The following is an 11,253-nucleotide window of genomic DNA, read 5'->3' as shown; positions in this document are numbered from 1 at the left end:
TAATGAGTTCTGGGTATTTTCCTTCTTTGTGTTTTATCTTTTTGAATCTTCTTTCTTTCACTTGATGAGTAATCACTGAAGAGTAACCATGTGTGGTCATAGTAGTAGATACTAGATAAATAAACTTAGATAAGACAGTGTCCTTGCCTCAGTCAGGTTCACGGTGGTAGAGACAAATAGGTACATAAAACAATAAATTGTTAAAGGTGCAATGATGAAAGCATAATACTGGAAAATTAAGGAATGACTAGTTACTGATGTCTATTGGAAAAGTGGAGGTCAGAAAACCACTGGGGGTAGTTAAATTCCGGAGCTGCATATTGAGACAGGAGTTAGATGTGGCAGTCAAGCACTCCAGGCAAGCAACACATTACTTCTAACACTAATCACACTAAAATGTTAACTGTTTGTAATACTTAATAACTGAAACAAGAACTTTTTTTTGTTGGTTTCCTCTGATACTTGAATTCTTTTTTCCCCTCTCCTTTTGAAACTCCAATACGTATACATTACTTAGCTTGATCCTGTCCCACAGCTGAGATTGTTATCTTTTTTGTTTTCTTTATATTCTTTTGTTTGAATAACTTTTATCAATTTGTCTTCAAGTTCTTGGATCTTTAACCTGTTGCATCCACGTTGCTGTTACTTTCATCAGATGGATTTTGTAGTTCAGTAATTTCCACTTGGTGCTTTGTTTTTAAAGCCGTGAATAAATTTCACTATACTATACAGGCAAGGAACTGGAAAACTGAATTAGAAACTTTCTGAAAAGTCAAGTACTGTTTTTGTTACTTTCTTTGAAAAGAAACTATTTCTACTGTAATTTCTAATGCCAACTAAGGCTTCATCTAATACTTTTCTTCTTTTTAAAGAGAATTATATTTGTTTCCAAAACAATGGCAAGTCAGAAATTTATGTTTCCAATACTACATGTCACATTTCTAATGTGGACATTTGAGGTGCTGCTGGTTTTAGAACAACACTTTAACATAGAGAGATCAGTGACATATATACATGATATAAAAGTATCCGCGATTCCTTATCCTATCTCTTTTTTGTCATTCCTCCTCATTTCCAAAAAGGAGAGCAAGAAAGTTAGGATGGGAAAGACCACATTTAGTTTTTTCATGAAGTATAACTTTTAAAAGAAATTAAGCCAGGAAATCATGGTTTTCTTTGGTAGTCCTTAATGTTTGCAGATCAGGAAATAAAATATCCATCATTACACATTTATTAATCAACCTATATGAATAATGAAATTACTCACACTGTAAAGCTTACAATACATCCATTCTCTGTTCTAATTTGCGTAAGCAAAGTTACAAGTTCTCCTGCCAATCTTTCGTATGTTTATATGGAGAATGAATGATAGATAAGTTTGTTTGAACTACCGGAAGAATTTTTTATCTTAGTAAAGCTGTTTTACAATGTAGAAATTCCTTTTTCCTATTTTAATTAATGAAAGTCCACTCTTTTTTATTTTATTTTTTTTGAGTACGATTAGCCCTGAGCTAACATTTGCTGCCAATCCTCCTCTTTTTGCTGAGGAAGATGGGCCCTGAGCTAACATCCATGCCCATCTTCCTCTACTGACAGTCCATTCTTAAGAATATGTTGTCCAACCACTAAAACACTCTCAGGATTTGTTACTCATCTGTGACTTATACTGACTCTGCCCTGTGTTATCACCTGATACCTTCGGGGACCATCTGGAATGGCATTTGCTTTGTGGCATGTATCTCAGCCGCTTGCTCCAGGGTCAAGAACTAATTCAGAAAATGAAGCTTCTTTAAACACTCTTTCATCTCTTGATCAGACATGACCTCCAGTGTGTCTGTACAACGATGACAAAGTGCTTGTTTACACATTTTAGCAGAAGCCAGCCCTTCCTGTCCATGTACAAGCTTTGTTACTTCTGCAGCCAGTCGTTTCCGAGGACCCTGCTTTTGTGGCTCTTTGACATGCAGCCACATTACGTGGTCAAGCTCTGGAAGCGGCAGAAAAGTGAGGAGCTTCGGCTACCTTTCTTCCAAATCATCTTTCTCCCTGACAAAGAAATGGTACAATTCAAATGGAGATGTCTCATCTCTGTTTATCCAGACAGCACTGCCACTGACTTTCCCAGTTCTGCTCCAGCTGTGCTTGTAATTAGAGCAACAGGGATGCCAAATGGTCTTCTCTAGTCAACTTGTGGATTGACTTGTATCTGGACATGATGTTGCCCAGCTGATCAGGTCCACCAGCTGGACCCACCATCCATACTCTGGAACTGATGATGGAAGTCACAAGCCTGGGGCACCTGGTATTAGAACTTGGCGCTCATGTCTCTAGGAGTCTTCAGCCGTGTCTGGAATGCAGAAGTGGCTGCCCACTGCAGCCAAGAAGTCCACCAGCTGCTGCTTCTGGTACCAGGCCGGGTTGTCCAGCCCGGTGAAGCTATCCCATGTCTGCCCATCAGTGAGGAGCTGCTGGCGATTAGGCTCTAGGTCCTGGAGCCCGGGGCACAGGGCACTTGTAGCTTCGCACGCTCTCTGTGCCAGTAACCGGCCAGCTGCTCCAGCAGATGCCCCATGGCAAGTCTGGGAACGCTGCCTGCAGTGCCACCATTGATGAGCTCTGGGAGCTCTCTTTGTACCCCTCTCAGGCAAGAACTCCTTGAACAGAGCCCATGCCTTCTGCACTGCCAGCAACCCCTGAGGCCCCAAGTGGGCCTCTCACTGTCTCTGGGGCAAGACTCCTGGCGACCCGGGGTACCAAATCATCGGCCCAGGAAAAGCACTGCAACACGGGTGCCACTGTCTTGATGGCGCAAGAAGGGAATGTTGGGATCTTCCGGGCCCGGCCATACCCCTCAATGCCCGCCTCCCACCCTACTTGGTACATTTTAAAAATTTTAATAAAGTCTATTTGAAGTACAAAACAATTTGTAGAGTTTTATCAGTATATATGTATATTCTATATAAAACCATCACCACAGTCAACAGAGCAAACGTTTCTATCGCCCTCTAAAGCTTTTTTGTACTCCATTGTATCACTTCTTCCACTAGTACACAATCAGGCAACACTGATAGGCTTTCTGTCCCTACAGATGAGTCCGCATTTTCAGGAATAATCTGTAAGTGGAATCATGTAGTATAATCTTTTTTTTTTTTTTTTCTGGCTTTTTCCATCAGCTTAACCATTTTCAGTTGCATCCGCATTTATCAATAGTTTGCCCCCAACCGCCCCTCCTCCCCCGCTACTCACCCCAGCCACCTTTTCTTGTTTAGTATGGGTATTCCGCAATTTGTTTATGTATTCATCTGATGATGGACACTTTGTTTCCAGTTTGGGACAACTGGAAATAAAGGTGGCATGAACTTTGGTGTTCACATCTTTGTGCATATTTTTTTGTTTCTCTTGGATTAGTACCAAAGAGTCATAGTATATGTATATTTAACTTTGTGAGAAACTGCCAAGTATTTTCCAATATAGTCTTACCACTTACATTCCACCAGTAGTACATGAGAGTTCAAGTTGGTCCACACCCTTGGCAACAAAAAGCATCGTAGGGGTTTTAAAAGTTAATTTTAGTAACTCTAATTGGTTTGTAGTGCTATCTCATTAAGATTTTAATTTGCAATTTCTCTCACAGGTAGTAATATTGTGCATTTTTTTCATGTGTTTATTGGTCATTTACATATCTTCTTTTGTGAAGTGACTGAGGTTTTGTTGATGTTTTAAAATCATGATTTGTGGTCTTATTGAATTGTGAGAGATCTTTATATATTATATATTCTGCATGCACATTCTTTATCTGATATATGTCTTATAAATATTTTCTCCAAATCTACGGCTTACCTTTTTATTTTCATAATGATGTCTTTCAAAAAGCAAAAGATTTCATTTTCATGAAGTCAGATTTATAGATGTAGATGTGCATTTTTATCTATCTATATAGATCTATAGATATATATTATAGTTTGTATTATTTCTGTTCCAAGAAAACATTAACTACTCCAAATTTTTAATGATTTTATTCTAAGCACTTTATGGTTTCTGATTAAACATTTATATCTTTAACCCATTTCGAGTTAATATTTGCATATGGTGTGAAGTAATAGTTACTTTAAGAAAATATATGATATCTAGTTGACTCAGCACAATTTGTTGAAGATAACATACTTTCCCAGTGGGTTGCCTTGAAAACTTTATTAACAACCAATTGGCCAGCTTTCCAGAATCAAAGTGAAGATGTACAGAATTACAGAGTGTTGTCTCCACCCTTAATAGAAGAAACTGCAAATTAACAACTTTTTCTAAGTCATTGGATGGGTTGTTGGAGAAGGAATTTTTTAAGTTATGGAACTGTTCGGTATGAAACTGGATTGTTGGGTACATGAATCTATGTGTTTATCAAAACCCATAGAGAGGGAACTTCACTGGATGCAAAATTTAAAATGTCAACAGATCCAGGGGCTGGCCCCGTGGCCGAGTGGTTAAGTTCGCGCGCTCTGCTGCAGGCGGCCCAGTGTTTCGTCGGTTCGAATCCTGGGCGCGGACATGGCACTGCTCGTCAGACCACGCTGAGGCAGCGTCCCACATGCCACAACTAGAGGAACCCACAATGAAGAATACACAACTATGTACCGGGGGGCTTTGGGGAGAAAAAGGAAAAAATAAAATCTTTAAAAAAAAAAAAAAAAAAAAAAATGTCAACAGATCCAATGGTGACATATACATCTAAATGTATTACAAGTGTATGATATGACTTCAATGAAGGGAGTAGGGGAAAAAAGGAACTGACCTAAGTAACTTTGGAAACAATGATTTACTGAATACTGTTAAGGCTACAGACAAAAAGAACTGTATATAAACATTGTACTCTAGCTATTAAATTGAATTCTCACAAGTGTATAGGTTAGCATTTTGGAAACTACATGTCTTCTAGGATTAAACAAATAAGTAAATAAATTACAGATAATGGTGGCCAGGTTTCTCACTCTCAGATAAAAAAGTTAAAAATAATCAGGACAGGAGGTCTAGTATAAGCCCTGTGGTGCTAGATTAGCATCAGAGAGAGTTTAGATATGCGCATATGTGTGGTTTTGCGTACACACGTATATTTCTTAGCTCTGTCCTCTGAGAGGGCCTACAAACAATGACACCTCAGGAGCAATGAGCACACCCAGAACTCAGCTCTTGGCTTCCAAATACAATTCTTCAGTAAGTGTAACCAAGGTCTTTTAGAAAAATGACTGATTCTGGCCTGGGGCTGGAAAAATACAGGATGATTTGGGATATCTTGTACTGCCAGAAAGGAAGTTGAAAGAAGAGAAAAGGAAAGAAAAAAGAAAAGTTGGTGGCATAAAAAGGAGCCAATTAAAAGAACTCCCAATGGCCACAGCTGAAAAACTTTGAGCAGCAAAATAAATGATAATACAGTATTACAATATAAACTATAAAATAATTATACATGGATCCCTATCAATATAAATAAATGGTTCAATGAATAAATAAATGGGGAAGAAGGAACAAGACTTCCTTTCCAAAGGATTCCGAGGAATACATGTAGACAATGCCTCTTCCAGGAGGTAGGACGTAATGCCCCTCTGCTTGACTATACACTGGAATTAGCAACTCATTTGCAAAATGTGGAGTATTGTAAGAAAAAAATAGGAACTTTATGGAGGAAGAATCTGACAGACGCCAACTATACCAAGTGACCAAGGTTTACATACCAGTGATAAGTCACACCAACATTATGTGCCTCCTGCTATCAAGCAATGAGAAGATTTATCAGTTAGGATTCCCCAGAGAAACAGGAACAATCATAGATACCTGGGTAGGTTGATAGATGATAAATAGATAGATAGATAGATAGATAGATAGATAGATAGATAGATAGACAGATAGATAGACAGAGATAGAGATATATACGTTTATTTTAAGGAATTGGCTTGTGATTGTTGGGACTGGCAACCTGAAATCTGTAGGGCAGCTCAGCAGGCTGGAAACTCAGGAAGGATTTGATTCTGCAGCCTTAAAGCAGAATTCTTTCTTTTCCAGGAAATCTCAGTTTTTGCTGTTAAATCTTTCAACTGATTGCATGATGCTCACTCACATTTTTTAGGATAATCTCCTTTACTTAAGGTCAATTGATTGTATGTGTTAATCATATCTACAAAATACCTTCACAGCAACACCCACATTAGTGTTTGATCTAAAAAGTGGGTGATATAGCCTCACCAAGTTGACACATATAACTAACCATCATAGAAGTACACTTCATCTTATGATACTCTTCCTCCAAATCTGCAATAATCCCAATGAATCATAAGAAAACAGCTGGCAAACCCAAGTCGAAGACTATTCTACAAAGTACCTGACTGGCAGTCTTCAAAAGTTTCAGTCATGAAAAGGAAGAAAAGACAAACTATCACAGACCGAAGGGGACTAAAAAGACACGATAACAAATGGAATGAAGTAGCCAGGATTATATTCTGGAACAGAACAAGGACATTAGTGGGGAAAATGGTGAAGTCTTAATAAAGCCTATAGTTTAGTTGTTAGTATTGTACCAATGCGCAATTCTGAGTTTTTTAAATGCTTCGTGGTTATGTAAGATGTTAAAGTCAGAGAAAATTAGGTAGAGGGTTTACAGGTTCACTGTGTTCTCTCAGTTAATGTTATGGGAATCTAAAGTTATTCTAAAAGGTTTATTAAAACTAAAGTAATAAATCAACTGAAAATATTTTAATATAGGCAGAATTAATATCAATATTTTATATAAAAACAATCACATAAATATGTATCATTTGAAAAATAATCAAATGAAAAATAGCCAATTACTTGAAGAAAACATTGAAATCCACTTGTAATGAAAGTAACTTTAGGGGCCAGCCAGATGGCGGGGTGGTTAAGTTCATGCACCCTGCTTCAGCAGCCTGGGGGTCACAGGTTTGGATCCTGGATGCCGACCTACACACCACGCATCAAGCCATGCTGTGGTGGTGTTCCACATACAAAATAGAGGAAGATTGGCACAGGTGTTAGCTCAGCGACAATCTTCCGCAAGCAAAAAGAGGAAGATTGTCAACAGATATTAGCTCAGGGCCCATCTTCCTCCCCACAGAAAAAGAGAAAAAAAAAAGAATGTAACTTTAAATAACTAAGATAACATTAAATGTTTACCAAATTTCCCAATATTTTTCTATTCATTGCTCTCCAGATATAGTGAAAAGATCCCTTACACATATTGTTCAGTCATGTGTATTGGTACAATATTTTTAGAAGAATATTTGACCTTCCATATAAAAAACTCAAAATGTACCTACCATGTGATCTAGCAATTACAGAATTAAACATTTAACTTGTGTACACCTACATAAGATAAAGAAATAAGAGACAAGACATATCCAAAAATAAGAAATTTATATCACAATTAACTCATACAATGAAAAATTATATAGGTATTAAATTATTCAGTAGATATATATTTAGTGCTATGGAAAGTTATTTAAAATATATTATTTGGGAAAAAAAGTAAGTTACAGTAATGAATGTATATGTCGCAGGATAAAATATGCAGCCACAAAATTCTTCCAGTGAGGTTTATTCACCCATAATTGCACTAAAATTATCTCACAACGCCTCTCTTCACTGTTGCCAAAAGAGCTAAATTTTCCAATTCATGGAAACTGAGTCCTACCTGACTCAAATCTCAGTCTCTTTGGGATTGACATTCAGTCTCTTCAAGTTTCTTCACCTCCTCTTCTCTCCAGGGTTGATCTAGGGTGTAAGAATCTGGTCACCCTAGGGGGGGTCATCTGGTCTGAGTGCTGTCCCCCACTCTAGCGGCCTCTTCTGAAAGGGAGCTCATTTCTTCTCCTTCCTTCTGGTTTTAGTTGGCATCCCCTGCTGTTGCCTCCTACCAGGGCCTCTGGTCCTAAGGAATATGCGCTTCTATTTCCAGTCCCTATGTTAAGTGGAAATGCAAGCTTAACTCAGGCACTTCTGTGCTCCTCTAGAGATGCTCGTGGTAATGTCTGTACACATTCTTCCATATTATGTGTAGAACTGAGAGAAATATGAGAGGCTTTACTCATCTCTTTCAGCTGTTGCTACTCTGCTTTTCAGGTGCTATATTGACAAAGGAGTTTCTCCATAAGGTAACATGCTCCTAGCTCTGGGGTGAGGGAGGGAAGGAAAACACTCAGACTTTCTCAAAATACTATCCCATTAGAGTTAGTAGCATTCCCTTTGGGATTAAAAAAACACACATGCAGAAAGAAAGGACAAACATCAATATACCCAAATATACATAGCAATTACCTCTGGATACAAAATATTAAAGATGAATTGAATTTTATGTGTATCAGTGCTTTCTAGTTTGCTAAAAAAACAAAAAATCAAATATTTATTTTTTAATACTTTTCCTTAGGAAAAACAATTCTCAGGCCCCTCCCTTCAAAAAGATAGTTTATTATTTTCAGAGAATTTTTCATCCAGGGGAACGCAAAGCTCCTTCCCAGGCCTGTGTTGAAAGCTATGTAATTGTTTTAGAATTGATTGCTATATGAAATAGCTTTGTGTGTTCTGACAGTGTGTTAATACAATAAAAGGAATTTTTATTAGCAAAAGAGTTACAATTTTTCATTGGTTGTAATAAGTTTTTCTCCCCTTTTCATTGCTGTCTCTTTGTAGATAAAATGGGATTTCAGAAGCTCTTGTTTTTCAATCTCAGTTTCTAGGAAATTTTTTCATCAGGATGCCTTGTTCAAGGCTAAATACAGCTCAGAGAAAAGTACATCCAAAAAAGCCTTAAAAAGATTTATTTTGTTGTGCTTAATGGGAAATATTGTTACCATAAAAATACATTGTAAGTTGTAACCTTGAATGTTTGTTTATCAGGATACTTGAAAGTAAATGTAACAGCCTTATTTTCCAAAATAGATAAGCTGCTTTTTCTCTAGTATCTATGCAATATTTTCAAAACAGTTTTCTCAGGAATTAAGTACCTGTTTTAGCATCAGTAGAATATTTTTAACTTATATTTGTCATTCAAATGTAAGCTATGCAATTTGGAATATTCATCCTCTAGTACTAGAAATGCTTTTATTAGTTTTATATGGACTATGCAGTTCTCACTTTCCAAGGGGGGGTGTCACTGGTTTCTTCCTCACTTTTAATTTCAGGTACACAATTTTCTACTGTAAAATTTTATAGATATACAAGCATGCACAACAGAGGAAACTAGTAACAACCAATCTCAGCTAGAGGCCACTAACAGTAGCTCAGCTAATGCTACTTTGTACTTATAAACATGGACAGGGGAACAAACTTTGGAGTGGAACTAATAGGTGAAATGAAGACTTTCTATACATAGCTGCTTTGCCAAGGGAAAATGGTAGAGAAATGGAAAGTCTTGTGTGGCAAACCCTTGTAAATATTTAGCAACTGATGAAATAAAACAAACCCAGGGCATTAATTAAGTTCCTCAAGTTCGATTCCTTACTTCGTACCTGCTGACTAGGTGACTTGAGCAAGACATATCCCTCTGTGAGGCTGTGCTTCCTGGTCTAGCCCCGGACACTGGCTAGCTGCAGGATTTCACCACCGGCAGGGGAGAGAAGGCTGCCAGGACTGTCTCATTCATTCAGCTATCACTGCACTGCCGGTCACTGTAATAGGCACTGAGTATACTAAAAAATCACATCTGGCCCCTGTCTAATGGATGATATAGTCTAGAGAGGGAGATTATAATAAGTAAATAATAACAGCTAATAGTTATTAATTATTAATCATAGTACAATCACCATTAATCATATAATTAATACTAATAATTAATTCATTATTATTATTTTACATAGCTAACCTGTATTGAGCAGTTTTCAAAAAAAATTTCAAAAGACTTCAATTCATACAATTCTCAAATAAACATGTATAATAAGTACTATCATTATCTTCTCACGGAGAATCTGGGGCACATGAATTTCTGGCACTGCCAATTCCAGCAGCTGGTGAATTGAGATTCAAACCAAGCATAACTCACATTACCTTTCAATTAGTAAATAAATATGTATATAGTTAATAGCTTAAGATTAGTTCTAAAAAAGAAATGAATCTGGTGCAGTGAAAGAGTTTTGTAGGAGTGGGATGTTCCGTATATATGTAATTAGTAAACCAGAGGAAGCCCTTGAAACTTCAAGGCTAAGAAGGAAGAAGCCAAATGAAAAACAGAGGGAGGGTTGCTTCAGGCAGAAATAATAGCAGATGAAAAGATTCAGAGGCAAGGAAGAAAAATCGCCTGTGAGAGTAATTGAAATGAGGTGTTTGGCTGTGAGAAAGTATGCATGAGAAAGGATGATTAGATGGAGTCTAAATTGGGCAGGCAGGCAGGTCCAGGGACCAATTTCCTTTACACTCACCAAACCCCCTCCAACCTACGCTGAAAACTCATTAGATATGCTATACTGACGGAAGCGCATTGCACATTTGAATCATCTGGAAACAAAATAAAATTTGAATCCAGTTCACTGCGGGAGTATATAATTCCTAAGGCTGTTTCAAACTTTAGAAGTCTCTGAGTTTTGGGAAAATCAAATATTTTTAAGATAATTTACCGATTCTACATATGTTCTAGGAAAGTATGATCACATGTCACCTCAAATTGTTACCCATACCCATACCCTAGTCTGCCTTTAACTAAGTCATTTTGGTTCCCCACTAAATACATCTAACTTATTCCAAAATCTATACTGAGTATGCTTTCATTCACCCAAGTATACTTATTAGTGCCTACCTTGGACCAAATACTGCACAAATCCTGGGGATACAAAGATGATTAAGATAGTTTTGATTGCTCTTCTTCTGGAGTTTATAAGCTAATGGGGCGATAGGCAATTAAATACATAAAATGTGATAGGAAAAATAAGGTATTGAGAGCACATACAAAGAGGGGACAGAGACAGAGATCACCAGAGGGAAGTAATATCTAAGTTGAGACCTGAAGAAAGAGTAGAAGTCAGGAAAAATGTTTGGGAAGAATAGTGATTTAGCTCAGGCATTGACAAATGGACGAAATGTGGTCTACACCCTGTTTGGTTTTTTAATAAAGTTTTATTGAGAGACATTCATGATCATTGGTTTTCATTTTGTATGACTGCCTTCATGCTACAATGACAGAAGTGAGTAGTTGCAACAGTGACTGCATGACTCACAAAACCTGAAATATTTATTATCTGGCCCTTTACAGGAAAAAAGTTTACTGAC

The 11,253-nt window shown here is 37.4% G+C and overlaps 1 pseudogene; it reads right to left on the bottom strand.

The window, feature by feature from the left end:
- Positions 1–1,408: 1,408 nt before the first annotated feature.
- LOC103567622 (tyrosine--tRNA ligase, mitochondrial-like) lies at positions 1,409–3,546 on the bottom strand (annotated as a pseudogene).
- Positions 3,547–11,253: the final 7,707 nt, after the last annotated feature.

Source organism: Equus przewalskii, chromosome 7 (genome assembly GCF_037783145.1).
Source record: "Equus przewalskii isolate Varuska chromosome 7, EquPr2, whole genome shotgun sequence".
In the NCBI taxonomy this organism is placed as follows: Eukaryota; Metazoa; Chordata; class Mammalia; order Perissodactyla; family Equidae; genus Equus; species Equus przewalskii.
This window is presented reverse-complemented; position numbering and strand designations above follow the sequence as displayed.